This window comes from Pogona vitticeps, chromosome 6, assembly GCF_051106095.1.
Source record: "Pogona vitticeps strain Pit_001003342236 chromosome 6, PviZW2.1, whole genome shotgun sequence".
NCBI classification, from domain to species: domain Eukaryota; kingdom Metazoa; phylum Chordata; class Lepidosauria; order Squamata; family Agamidae; genus Pogona; species Pogona vitticeps.
This window is the reverse complement of record NC_135788.1, coordinates 107,825,185-107,839,884: the sequence shown is the minus strand read 5'-3', so window position 1 is coordinate 107,839,884 and position 14,700 is coordinate 107,825,185. Positions and strand designations below refer to the sequence as shown.

General features: G+C 44.3%; 1 long non-coding RNA gene across 1 annotated transcript in view; it reads left to right on the top strand.

The window, feature by feature from the left end:
* The window catches only part of LOC110078583 (uncharacterized), a 301,586-nt gene that overhangs the window by 46,340 nt on the left and 240,546 nt on the right, over positions 1–14,700 (top strand). The gene's annotated exons all lie outside the window — the stretch shown is intronic.

The window sequence follows — 14,700 nt, the reverse complement described above, 5'->3', positions numbered from 1 at the left end:
TAGTGTTAAAATGCAGGTGGCGGGTGGGTCCAGGGCCACATCATTCAGAGGGCAAAGCGGGCATCTGCCCAGGGCCCAATGTCTGTGGGGGGCCACAGGAAGAGGAGGATGGAGGGGCCAGAGCGAGGGTGAGGCCAGCCGGGGGGGAGGGGAGTAGTGCAGTGCATGGAGGTGATGCTCATGGACAGCAAGCCATGGGGGGTGAACGGGAGGGGGGGAGACGGTGCTCAACTCCTTTTCGCACCATACCTGCCCCTGATGGCATGCCCGCAGCACTCCATCTCCTCCCGCGCCTGAGCCCAGCGCCCCACGAGCCCACACGACGGGCAGCCTCCCTCCATCTTTTCCATGTGGGGCCTGCTCTGGCTTGCAGCCTCCCCATGTTCTGCACAGCCTCCCCATGTTCATCTTGAGGCTTCCCTTGCCTCACTTCTCCCTCATAAGCTAGACTTTCTCATTCTTTTGTTGGTTGGTTGGTTGGTTGTTTACTTAAGCATTGTTCTTACTGCTACCAAGATTACCTTGGTGAGTAACATTGTTCATGTTGTGTGAGCAAATTAGGTGGGAGGTAAGGCAGCGCTGGCGGCTGACTGCACAGGGGTTCCTCACACAGTTTGCATGGCTGGAGGTCTCAGGGCATATTTTTAAATCTTGTATTTGTCTTATTTTATTTTTCACATTCCTCTGTTCTTGGGCAGCTGCCTGGTAAATTTTGCGTCCGGATTTCTTTCAGAAATAAATGCAGGGGCTGAGTATTTCTGCAGAAAGAAGAGTTGTGGCTAGAAAGTTAGGGCACCTTGGCAAGTGATGGGCACTCCCAGAAACAGCTGCCTATGATGACTTCCATGAAGTAGCACCCAATGTAGTTGAGTTACCTTGTTTAGGTACAGTGGACCCTCGACTTACATACGGCTCGACTTACAGACTTTTCGAGTTACAGACTTCTCTGGCAGCAAAATTTAGATTCGACTTGCAGCCGGAGAATCGACCTACAGACCAGAAATTAACCAAAATGGAACAAAAATAGAATAAAAACTGCCAGTTATGGGATTAATCGGTTTTCAATGGATTGTAGGTCAATGGAGATTCGACCTACAGACTTTTCGACTTGCAGCCACCGTTCCAATACGGATTAATTCCGTAAGTAGAGGGTCCACTGGTACCTGAATATGAGCTACTGGTGGAGAGGAAATGCCCTGTCTCTCCCCCTGCAGTGTCAGACCATTGCCCTTTCTCTGTGCTTCAGTATCTCTAGTCAGCTGCCTTCTCCCCATCATCCCACTTATACTACAACTACCTATCACCCATTTCCTCCCCCTCCCATCACCTTATCTGACCCACTCCTGCATCCTCTGCCTCCCTTCTCCTCATCGGCAGAGAGCTATTTCTTCCAAATTGGGGCCTGAAAAGAGTTCTCAGAGGCCTCACTCCATCCTTTGCTTGCCATTTGCCATTCATTCAGCCAATTCTACATTTTATTGCCCTTAAAGTTAGTGCCTCTTTTCCCCTCCCTGGAGAAGTTACACCTTTGGACTAAAACACCCAGAATCCCTCACCAAGCATGGTCATGGATCATGGGGACTGTGAGAAATTGCAAGGTGTTGCACGAAACAGTCCCCTTTCCAAGCTCTGCTCCTTTTAATGGGCATGAAACTTCACCAGACATCCCTTGTGTTTCCCTGAGCAGACCCGCCTGTCTACTGCCTGTCTACATCCTTCCTCCATGGTCCAAAGTCCCCACGCCTTTGAGAGGATGCAAAATCCCCCTTCACCCATTCCCAATAGCAGATCAGACTCCTTTCCCATAGTTTTTCCTTTTCCTGACACTGTGCCACTGCAGGCATTCCTGAATCACCTGCTAGCAAAGCCCTTGAGCCAGGGCACTTTAGCTGTGGGTACGCACACTCAGCAAATTATATATAATGTGTTTTTTTTAATTTAATTGCCTCAAATAAACAGCCCCATTGCTCCTGAAGGATGGCACATATATCCAGGGCGCCACCAAGGCCAAGAAAACATAAACATCTGCCAGAGTGGAATGCTAGAACAGCCATCCCTTAACATGCTGAGAAATCATTGCTGTTAACCCTATGGGTAACACCTCTTCCACAGGCTCACTTGGCAGCCCTGGGCAAATCCCTTGATCTCAGCCTGATTTCTCCCAAATTAGAAAAGAGGGACACTTTGTCCCCAGACAATCACTGGCTTCCATGAAAGGGGCTTGAACGTTGAATTCCCATTTCACACAGACTCACATGGGAACGGGATACCATGCTTGTACTTAAGAGCAACATATTCTTTTTTAAAAAATACATTTTATTGGTTTTTCAATTTATCTACATTTGGTCAATGCTTATCAAACATTGTGTTACATGTGTTGCTTACAATTATTTGTTTTTTGTGTGTCTTGGTGTCTTCTCAATTGTCCCCCCAAATTCCACACATCTTCCGATCATTCAAATTATTCATGTATGCATTTTAGTATACCGCATTGGCTATTATCATATTACTCTCATAGTATACAATGTTTTCAAAATCCTCTAATAACATACTTAATAAAAGTCATTCCAGTTCCAGATCTATATAATTTGAGGTAATTTAACCAACAAACTGCAATTTATACCAATGATAACTGAGTAAGTTCTTAACACATATTATATATTATCTAGAGCATGAACATGATAAAGGACAAAAATGGGAGGGGCCTAACAGAAGCAGAAGACATCAAGAAGAGGTGGCAAGAATACAAAGAGGAATTATATCAGAAAGATTTGGATATCCCAGACAACCCAGACAATATAGTTCCTGACCTGAGCCAGACATGCTGGAGAGTGAAGTCAAGTGGGCCTTAGAAAGCCTGGCTAACAACAAGGCCAGTGGAGGCGATGACATTCCAGTTGAATTATTTAAAATCTTAAAGATGATGCTGTTAAGGTGCTACATTCAATATGCCACCAAGTTTGGAAAACTCAACAGTGGCCAGAGGATTGGAAAAGATCAGTCTACATCCCAATCCCAAAGAAAGGCAGTGCCAAAGAATGCTCCAACTACCGTACAATTGCACTCATTTCACACGCTAGCAAGGTTATAGTCAAAATCCTCCAAGGTAGGCTTCAGCAGTATGTGGACCGAGAACTCCCAGAAGTACAAGCTGGATTCTGAAGGGCCAGAGGAACTCGAGACCAAATTGCTAACATGTGCTGGATTATGGAGAAAGCCAGAGAGTTCCAGAAAAATATTTACTTCTGCTTCATTGACTATGCAAAAGCTTTTGACTGTGTGGACCACAGCAAACTATGGCAAGTCCTTAAAGAAATGGGAGTGCCTGACCACATTATCTGTCTCTTGAGAAACCTATATGTGGGACAGGAAGCAACAGTTAGAACTGGACATGGAACAACTGATTGGTTCAAAATTGGGAAAGGAGTACGACAAGGCTGTATATTGTCCCCCGGCTTATTTAACCTATATGCAGAATACATCATGCGGAAGGCTGGACTGGAGGAATCCCAAACTGGAATTAAGATTGCCAGAAGAAATATTAACAACCTCCGATATGCAGATGATACCACTCTGATGGCAGAAAGTGAGGAGGAATTAAAGAACCTCTTCATGAGGGTGAAAGAGGAGAGTGCAAAAAACGGTCTGAAGCTCAATATCAAAAAGACTAAGATCATGGCCACTGGTCCCATCACCTCCTGGGAAATTGAAGGGGAAGATATGGAGGCAGTGTCAGACTTTACTTTCTTGGACTCCATGATCACTGCAGATGGAGACAGCAGCCACGAAATTAAAAGACGCCTGCTTCTTGGGAGGAAAGCGATGACAAACCTTGACAGCATCTTAAAAAGCAGAGACATCACCTTGCCAACAAAGGTCCGAATAGTCAAAGCTATGGTTTTTCCTGTAGTGATGTACGGAAGTGAGAGCTGGACCATAAAGAAAGCAGACCGCCGAAGAATTGATGCCTTTGAATTGTGGTGCTGGAGGAGGCTCTTGAGAGTCCCCTGGACTGCAAGGAGAACAAACCTATCAATTCTAAAGGAAATCAGTCCTGAGTGTTCACTGGAAGGACAGATCCTGAAGCTGAGGCTCCAATACTTTGGCCATCTCATGAAAAGAGAAGACTCCCTGGAAAAGACCTTGATGTTAGGAAAGTGTGAAGGCAAGAGGAGAAGGGGACGACAGAGGATGAGATGGCTGGACAGTGTCTGCGAAGCAACCAACATGAAATTGACACAAGTACGGGAGGCAGTGGAAGATAGGAGGGCCTGCCGTGCTCTGGTCCATGGGGTCACGAAGAGTCGGGCACGACTAAACGACGAGAGCATCTTGTTGTAAGCCGCCTAGAGTGGTCTTAATTGACTAGATAGGCGGGATATAAATAAAATAAATAAATAAATAAATAAATCTTATACAGATTTTCTTTGTATAGTTGTTTAGCCATTTCTATCTCTATATTTTCTATCCTATCTATAATAATATTATCTAATGCATGTTCATTATGTATTATTTGTTTACCCCAACCTTATATCTAGCTTCAATTTACCTTAAAAAATAACAACACCATATTATGCCTTTACCCTGATTAGTGCTCCCTTATTTTAGTTTAATTCTCTTTTTTAATATATAAGACATGCCCCTTTGCAATTCCAGAAGTTAGGTATAGACATGCTTTCCAACACTGAGGGCCACCTTCCTGTTTTTCCCTTTTCCATATTTCGGTGTAATTCCTTAAGAGCCACGTTTCACACCAGGACGGTTCTCAACAGATAGTCCACACATCGAAGAGATCCCACGCACCTTCGATACTGGCCTGCCTCCTCTGTCTCTCATCAGGATACTTCGTACTCTCGATCTACCCATCAAGCAGCACCCTCACAGGTCCATCACCCGACTAAAGAGGGTGCTTCGGCATCATCCCCTTGAGCCCCAGCCCAGGTATCAAGAAGACACCATCTACTGTACCACTTTCTCCTACTTTTTCTGTTGTGAGGGGTTCTTCTGTTTCGTCGGTGTCGGAGCAAGGCTTACCTTCAGAGGCTTCAGAGGAATCTCCATCTAACATACCTACTCCCGATTCAGATGTGGCTGACCTCCATCCTCCTCCATCTGAGGATTTCACCTCGTATTCTCAAATGATTCTTTGAATGGCTAAATCACTTGAACTGGACATAGAGGAACCTCCTCCTCCCAAACAAGATATTGTCTTCGGTGATATTAATCAGGATAAATCATCCCCCCCCCATCAACTTTGGCATTCATTCCAGCAATGTTGGATCTCATTAACGAATTGTGGAATCAACCATCTACATCCCTGCAGATTCCTAGACAGGTGGAAAACCATTACAGAAAACATGGGAATGACATTGATTTCCTTACTAAGCATCAGGCACCCATTTCAATAATTGTACAATCAAACTAATCTCGAGCTGGAAACCAAAGGGCATACCTACCAACAGGGAAGGACAGAAACTGGACATTTTGGGCCATAGACTTTATTCCCTGGCTTCATTCGTTCTACATGTCCAGGACTAAAGACTTCCGCACTTTTTCTAGATTATTTATATGCTTCCATGACCCACGTAAAAGAAGCCTCTTCACAGACCATTTCTAGATGGATTGTGTCTGCTGTCACTTTGCCCTATGAACTGGCTGGCAAAGTTCCACCAGAGGCACACTCTACGAGAGCTATGGCTATTTCAATTACCTTGTTGTTTGGCATTGATGCTTTGGACATTTGCCGATCAGCCACCTGGTCCACACCATCCACCTTTGTGACGCACTACCATCTGGATCTCAGGGCCAGAAAGGAAGCAAGTTTTGGACAGGCTGTGCTGACTTCATTGTTGGCATGATGGCCCTTCTTCCGGTAAGTGAGCTTGCTAGTCACCCAATTGTGTGTATTCACAGAGGCCACGAAGAAGAAAGAAAGGTTACTTACCTGTAACCGTAGTTCTTCAAGTGGTCCTCTGTGAATCCACACATCCCGCCCATCCTCCCTGCTGTCCATCACATGGTTCTTGAGCTTTATTAGGGTCAGAACCTTGACAGCGGTGGACATTTCAAAAATAAGGTACTATGGGCGGGCGGGGTATGTGTGCCACGGGGCAATGTACTATTAATCACATTTTAAGCTCTAAAATATTCCGAGAAGTCCTGCGCAGGTGCAGTCTAAGCCCAATTGTGTGGATTCACAGAGGACCACTTGAAGAACTATGGTTACAGGTAAGTAACCTTTCTATTTTGTGCAATATTCATTTCCTGATTAGAATGTAGTTGCATGGGCTGTTTTGTGGTTTACTGCATTAGTCCCCTCTTATTAGTTGGCACAGGTGAGTATTGCGGGGCTGTCTTTCTCCCAAATTACTTTTCAAGTACCCTTTTTCTACCTACTTACTATTTATCCATTCTATGCATTTTGAATAAGAGCGACTAATCAAAAGACAAAAGTTAAACTTTTTTTCTAAGACTCACCTTCAGGGTCTAGCTCCCCTTAACTATAATTGTGTAAAAAACAGGCTTGCGGTGTCATTAAAGGCTTACATGGAGATAGCTTAGAAGCCGAAGCTGTTTCCATGTCAAGGCCTAAAACCTACAAAGTGCAGTGGTACCTCGCAAGACTATGACCGCGCAAAATGACGAATCCACATGACGACAAGGTTTTGTGACCACCATTGCTTTTGCAAAACAGTGCTTCCTATAGGGGAATTTCGCTATACGATGTTTTGGTCCGTGCTTTGGAAGACGCTTTTTTTCCAGGACTGATGCTTAGCAAGAGGATGATTCTAACAGCTGATCGGCAGCTCCGCAAAATGGCTTCCCTAGGGTGTTTTCGGCACCGATGCTTCGGAAGACAATGATTTAAAATGGCTTACCCATGGGCGATCTTTGCACAACGACAAATATTTTCCCCATTGGAACACATTAAATGGGTTTGAATGCATTCCAATGGGGAAACACTTTTCGCAAGACGATGATTTCCCTAAACAGCGATTTCAATGGAACGCATTATCATCGTCTTGCGGGGCATCACTGTAATACTAAAGACTGGCTTGCCACTTTTTTCCTCACAAGGTTCATGTTCCTTTACCTCCATGGGAAGCAGGAACTGGAAGTCATATTCCCTCCACAGCCATAGAAGGACTGGAAAAGATTCACCTGTTGCCCTTCTGCCTGTTACAGAGGAGTTGGAGATGATGTGGTCGTCCAGCTGTCATGGGGCTCAATGACTTTTCAGTCCCCACTGACTTGGACAATAATGAGGACAACACAACTGGCAATTCAAGATCAGGAAGGTGACAGCGTCCCCAGCCCTGCCCTATGGAAAAATTATAATAACTAGAAAATAGTTCCTCTGCTGGCTTTCTGATGCTGCTGCTACACAACTGTGGAAAGCCTGCAAGAGAGCCCTGAGGTGAAAAGCTCCCTTAATCTCAGGGGCATATCTGAATATCTTTACTTCAAAGAGCCTCACAACACTTTATTGTTTAGGCTACAACAAAATTAACCCTCATCCAGAGTTATTGGATAAGTTAGTCTCACCAAGTCCTATTTTGTTGCAAAATTCACACAGACCTAAGAAATAGGGTGCCCAGTAAGGAACCTGTTCCTTGACACCTCTAATGATCCAAAAATTAAGATGGGGGATTGGACGTTCACCCAGTGTCCCCTGCTTGTTTTCCCCAAACCAAGGGTTCACTCTGGTGACGTTCTCTCTTTCCTTCGCTGCCAGTCATTACAATAATAAATATTTGCATTAATTACAATTACATTAATACAAATCACATCACTGTTACATTTATTACTACTTACCATTAATTCAACACATTACATTTTTAATTACATCTCAAACTTATGCATGAACAGAACAGATTATATACCACTACATTTCACATTTTTTTCTCTCCTCCATCCATCAGTCCTCTGGTCTCCGAGATAACGCGTCAGCCACTACATTCTGGGTTCCCTTCACGTTCCGAATCTCAAAATCAAAGTCCTGCAAAAGTAGGGCCCATCTCATCAGTTTGTCATTATTGGCCCGGATAGTTCTCAGCCACAGAAGTGGGGAATGATCGGCGCAAAGTACAAAATGTCATCCCCATATGTATGGCCTGTTTCTGCAATGCCCAGACGATGGCTAGGCACTCCCACTCAATCGTGGACATATGCCTCTCGTCCGCCTGCAATTTCTTGCTGAGGTAGGTTACAGGATGATGGTTTCCGTCGTCATCTGCCTGGCTCAGCACAGCTCCCAACCTGATGTTGGATGCATCTGTGAAGACTGTGAACTCTCTCTGGAAGTCTGGGGCTCTCAGGACAGGACCAGTAGTCAATGCCATCTTCAACTTGCTAAAGGCCTCCTCGCAGTCGACTGTCCATTGGATCTTCTCAGCCTTTCTTTTGTGAATTAAATCAGATAAAGGGGCGGCTATCTCACTGAAATTGGGTACAAAGCAACGATAATAGCCGGCTAACCCTAGGAGATATCTTTATTTTTCTTGGACATCGGCCTGGGCCAGTTATTGATAGCCTCTATTTTAGATTCAAGGGGTTTGATTATACCTCCCCCTACTACATGGCTTAAGTATTTTAATTCAGGCTTTTACTGTCATCCCAGCTTCATTTAGTCTTTGTAATACTGTCTCTAGGTGGATTTTGTGTCCTCCTCAAGTCTTTGTTTTATGCCCTACACCCTTGGCTACACCAGGCTTATTAGAAAAGACGTGCTTATATTTTTAGCAATAAAGCTCTGGCTTCTTGTTGTTGTTCAGGTGCTAGAGTAAGGGTAATTTTGACTTCCTCAGGGTTATACTGGAGTACACCCCTTCCTTCCCAATGACAAAATTCAGGTTTTTCCTTGGGCGTTTCTTTGATGACATACCAAACATAATTTTCCTTACTATAATATGGTTTAATCATGTTTTCCTGCACAACCCTTCTGCCTACTTCTTCCTCCTCCTGAATTACATAATTCACATCACTCATTTTAGAGACCACTCTAAATGGACCTGCCAAAGCAAATTGGAGTTTATTTCCTTTAATAGTTTTCAACATTAGCACTTTGTCTCCAGAATTAAATGCTCTTTCCCTGGCCCTCTTGTTTTTGCTTTCCTTGATGGCTCTTTAAGTTTTCTGCTGCTAACTCAAGAGACTGCTGCAAGGAGTTCATCAGTGCATCTATATATTGGACCACTGACTCAGCATCCTCCCTTCGATGTTCCTCCTAGTTTTGCCGGAGTAGATCTAGGGGTTCCTGGGCTTTTCTTCCAAATAATAGTTCGAGAGGACTAAATCCTGTACTTTCCTGGGGTACAGATAAGCATACAATAATGGTTGCAATTTATGGTCCCAGTCATTTGGATTTTCAGTGGTATGTGCTTGAATCATTCATGTTAGGCTAAGCACCACTGATGTACCCCTTAATAGCCACAAGATGGAGCTCTAAACTAAGATACTTGTCACTAAATACTTCCTACATTAGGGTCCCATTAAATTTCTCAACCAATCCATTTGTCTGGGAATGGTAAGGGTATGGTGTGATGTGAGTGATGCCACAGACTTGCCACAACCTTTTCATTAATTTGGATGTAAATGAGGTCCCCAAATCGGTAACTATTTCGGAAGTGAAGCCCATGCAACACATATAATTTAATAGTGCATCTGCCACTGTCTCTGTTTCCATATTCTGCAAAGGAACAGCTTCTGGGTATATTGTGGCATAATCAATTATGGATAAAATGAATCTATTCCCCCGCCTGGTAACTTTAGGTAGGAGTCCCACTATGTCTAGGCCTATTCGCTGAAATGGGGTTGAGATGACTGGTAGTGGAAACATCTTAGCCTTGGTCTTCTCATTCCCAGTACCCTGCCTTTGGCATGTGTTACAGCTTTGACAATATAACTTGACTTGCTTCCCCATCCCAGGCCAGTAAACGTTTTGAGCAATCCTTTTCTTGGTATGTGAGATTCCTAAATGAGCAGCAGATGCATCTTTATGTCCATTTTATAAAATTCTTTCTCTGTATTTGAAGAGTACTACCAATTGTCTGAGAATGCTCTCCCCTCCCCTCATAGGATTCATTAGAACCTCTCTGTACAATATGTATTCCTTCACACAGTATCTTTCAGGGGTCAGGGGCCCTTCCTTAGCTTGTCCAAAGCATTCACTTAAGGTAGGGTCTTCTTTTTGTTCTTTTATGAAAGATAGATTACTAGGATTCTTCATAGTGACTAGATCAGCTGTTTCATTCTTTTCTATTATTTCAGAATTCCCAATGTTTTCTTCAGTGTCTTCAACTGGCCTTCCCTGGGAACAAGTTGTTACAAAAACACTCTGTACATGCTCTGATAAATCCAGGCCTATTAAACATGGGACAGGAATTTGCTCAGATATGGCCACTGTCCAATCTTCTGTCCACCCTTTATATTTTATGGGAATTTTTGCCAATGGCAACTCCACTCTTTCAGCTCCAATCCCTTTAATAGAAATTGTCTCAATTTTAGGCTTTTTGTCTCTCACTAAGTATCTTAAATCACCAGCTAGAACAGAATAAAATTGCTCCAGCCCTATTACATTTTTCTTGTTCTAGAGACATGACATTCTCCCGCTCCATCCATTTCTCCAAGTATTGAACTAATTTTGCCCCTAATTGGGAATACGATTCATCAGGCTTTTTGGTCAGGGCATGAAATTTTTGTCACAGGTGTTCTGCATTGATTCCATACCTCGAATAAACCATTAAGTCTCAAAATCTCTGGCTTGATGTAGGGGCATGTGTGAATAGAAGTCAGCTAAATCCCCACCTATTTGAAATCTTAGCACAATCATTTGTTCTTCCTCTCTCACATTAAAGTCCCAGCAAGCTCGCTCCAAGGAAATGAGAAATGAATCTGAGCAGTCACCTTTTCTATATTGGGGAAATTTCTTTAGATCTATTTTTGGAGAAATTTCCCTCAACATTGCTCTTGTTATTGTTATTCAGAGAAGTTAATTCCAATTGTATCATTTGTAATTGAAACTCCATTTCCCCTTGTCTTAATTTGTCTGTTTTCCAATTCTAATTGGTTTTTCATGACTAGCTTCTCAGCCCTGGCTTTTTTTCTAATTTCTAATTCCTTCAATTTAAATTCTTGTAGTACCCTCCATTTTTCAAACTCTTGGGAGCTTCTCTTCCTGAGGCACCTTCATGAGTCTCCTCCTGTTCTACAGATATTTCCACAGGGACTCTGTTTCCCTCCACTTCATGAGGCAAATCTTGAGGATCAGTTACCTCCATTACTACCTTTTTACTTCTTTTAGGAGGCATATGTATTTGTATTTAATCGGATAAGCTGGTTTATTTTGCAGTGAGATAGCCAAGCCTCTGTTTAAAATACTTTTTCCTTTCTGAGTTACTCTGTAGCTCTCCCTCAGCAGCCAGGATTGCTACACTGTTATTTTTGGTGTGCGCGCACACACGCGCACACACACGCGCGCGCACACGCACGCACGCACGCACGCACGCACACACACACACACACACACACACCCCTCAGCCACACTGTTCTTTGGTCTGAGACACTCTATCTTCTTGCCTCCAGAAACAAAACTATTTCAGATTTTTCCCCAAGCCTGTGCTTGTTCCTGTCACCTCAGATCTGTTTCTGACTCTGGCTTCTGCTTTTGTCCCCCAGCGCTCCCTTAACTCTTGGAGCTTGGATTCAAAGCTAGCCCACTGGTCTTCCAAATCTTGAGGTAACCTCAAACAGAATTTTTCCTTCAGAGTCTTTTCCTATCTTAGTCCCCCCAAGATCTGCGTTCAGGAGCCCCACCACTAAGGTTTTCCACAAAAGCTCTAGCGAGTCATCCACTCCTTCATGACAGACCTCTTTCTGACTACAGTGGGGTCTCGACTTACGAATGACCCTACTTGCGAACAATTCAACTTACGAATCCGCCCTATAGGGGAAATAAGGACTCGACATACGAACTTCCCTCGAGTTACGTACAGGAAAAATGTGCCCCCTCCCCTTAGAGGCTTCTGGAGGGGGAAAAAGGGTCAGAAACTTAAAAATAAATAAAAGAAAGCCACTTACCAGGCCTTGGTAGCCCCCAAACATCAGGAAAAAGAGCAGGAAACAGCTAAAAGCCGACACCCAGAAGGGAGCCTGGCAGCCATTTTGTGATCCCCCCCCCCCCGCTCCTGCACCCTCCTCTCCCCTCCTATCAGCTGATGGGCTGGCTCTGAAAAGGCTTAGGGAGACTTGCTCAGCACCTAAAAAGCCTGCCTGTGTGTCTTTGTGCTGAAAAAATCAGCACAACATGCTTTAAAACATGATTTAAAATTGGCTTCGTTGAAAAAAAAGATTTCTAAAGTGCTTTGCAAACTGTTCCCTGCCTTCCTCCTCATTTCCTGAACCTAAGGGGAAAAAAAAAAGAAAAATATCCCCCTCTAGTGGCAGAAAGCGGAATAGCAGCTTCCCATTAGTTTCTATGGACGGAAAAGAGCAGATACAGATTAAATGGTTTTCAATGCATTCCTATGAGAAATGCAGATACGACCTAAGAACTTTTCAACCTAAAAACCACCTTCCAATACGCATTAAGTTCGTAAGTTGGGACCCCAGTGTAATAGGTACATTTGACTTAGAAAAATTCCCTTTTACTTTGGCTTTACTGGACCCTATTCATATCCCGCCGCTGGTCACGACTTTTGAAGATCACCAAGTGTCCCCTGCTTGTTTCCCCCAAACCAAGGGTTCACTCTGGTGACATTCTCTCTTTCCTTTGCTGCCACCAGTGGATTTCTCCTATCCACACTGTAAAAGACTTCAATCAGACACTTGCTGCCAACAGAACTTGTTTATTAAAAGATATTAGGTTGAATCTGAATCACAGATGTTCTTTAATCATTCTTTAGAATCAAAATCATTGAAACCTCATATATTTTGTTACACATTCAATCACCATTTGCTTTATTTATTCACTTTACCCAGTTTATCTTTATTAACATCAGTTATCTCTATTTCTCTATCTATCTCTCCTTGCTCATCAACCTCTCTCCTTCACACCTCCCACTCTCCTCTAACTCACTGACTAACTGACTGAATATCCCGCCCCTCCAGTCCTCTCATAGGCTCATGCAAATGAGCTCCAGCTATGAGTGACATGAGTGACATGGGCATTTGTTACAAAGACTATGCAGAGTGATGGGCTGGGCTGGATAAATACATACGACTGCACTGATACCGCTTCCTTTCTGAACAGCAAAGTAGGGCAGAGCTAGGCCTTTACCAGGTCTCAAAGGACTCCCAGCTTAGTTTTTTGTCCAGGTGAGCCAAAATTTAAGGTTTCTGTAGCTACGGGTCTGTCAGGAAGAACCCCCAGAATGGAGAATTATAGGATATGTGGTATAAAAAAATTAAAAATCATATTGCTAATCATGGGTAACAATGACATGGAAAGGCATACCCACAATTAAGCAACATGCTTTTTTATGGTACTGGACCAAAAAAAAAACAAGTCCAATGTAATTTTCTGTCTACCTGTGATCTTTTTTGAAACCTCCCACCTCCTCTTTCTCATCTCCTACCTAGAGTTGCCAGATGTCAGGAAAAGGAGGACATGTCCTCCTTTTTAGCCTAATGGCCTCCATCCGATAGGCAAAGATAAAAACCTTTAAAATGTCAAGGTTTTGTATATCTTATGTTATAATTCTGGATGGGAAGGGGAGAGATGGAACAACCACCCTCCCGCTGTCTTTCCCCGCCCACCCCCGTTACTTGCCGCTGGTGCTGGAGTGCAGCCCTCACCCCCTCCCGCCGCCGCCACAGCTCGATCTGCCATGCCTGCCCAGCCCATGTGGATCCCAGAAAGGCAGCGCGAGCAGAGCGCCACCCGCCAAGCCAGGCAGGAGCAAGTACCACACGAGCGCATTGATGTGAAGGCAAACACCCAGACTGTTTATGTTCACAGTCCCTTTCGCAGACTCCACTCCCACACTCCCCAGCCTTGAACATATGACCAGCGAGGTTGCCTCTGAGCCTGTGCAGAGTGCGAGTAGCCAGGGAATTCTGCAGCCGGGCTGGGGTGGGTTCAGGTACAATTGGCTGTTGAAATAATGTTTTTTACTATTTTGGGGGGGGGAAAGCCTCCATTCTCGTTTCTCTCTCTCCTCTGTCTCACCCCAGTCGGGGGTTTCCTATACAGCTGCCCCCTCCACTCCTCCTCAGCCACCTCTAGCGTTCCCCAGTCACCCATCCCCAGGTCCTCCTTTACACTTTCTACTCGCCCTTCCTCTAGCTCGTCCTTTTCTCTTCTTTCTCCTCGAACCAACAGCTCTCTTCCTCCTCCAACTTCTCAACCGCTCCCTTCTCTTCCTCCGTCCCTCTTTCATTTCCCTCCCTTCCTGCCCAAACGTCTCCCTCTCGGGCGGGTCTGTTCCTAGGCTTTTTTGGATCAAACTGTCCGAGTCCCCCCAAAGTGTCTTCCAAAGTCCCTATAGGTTGTATGACGTCCCCCTTTGGCAGGAAAGGATGGCACACCTCCTGCAGCTACAGGCTTGTCACCTTCAACCTTACAATACCATAAGGCAGGAGCTGGGGGCTCTGTTACAGGTCAGCAGACTGGACCTACGCAGTGGAAACTTAAATTTCTTCACTTCAGAGGGGCGACGGAGATCAAATGGTCAAGAAATTTCCTACAATTCACCCAAAAAA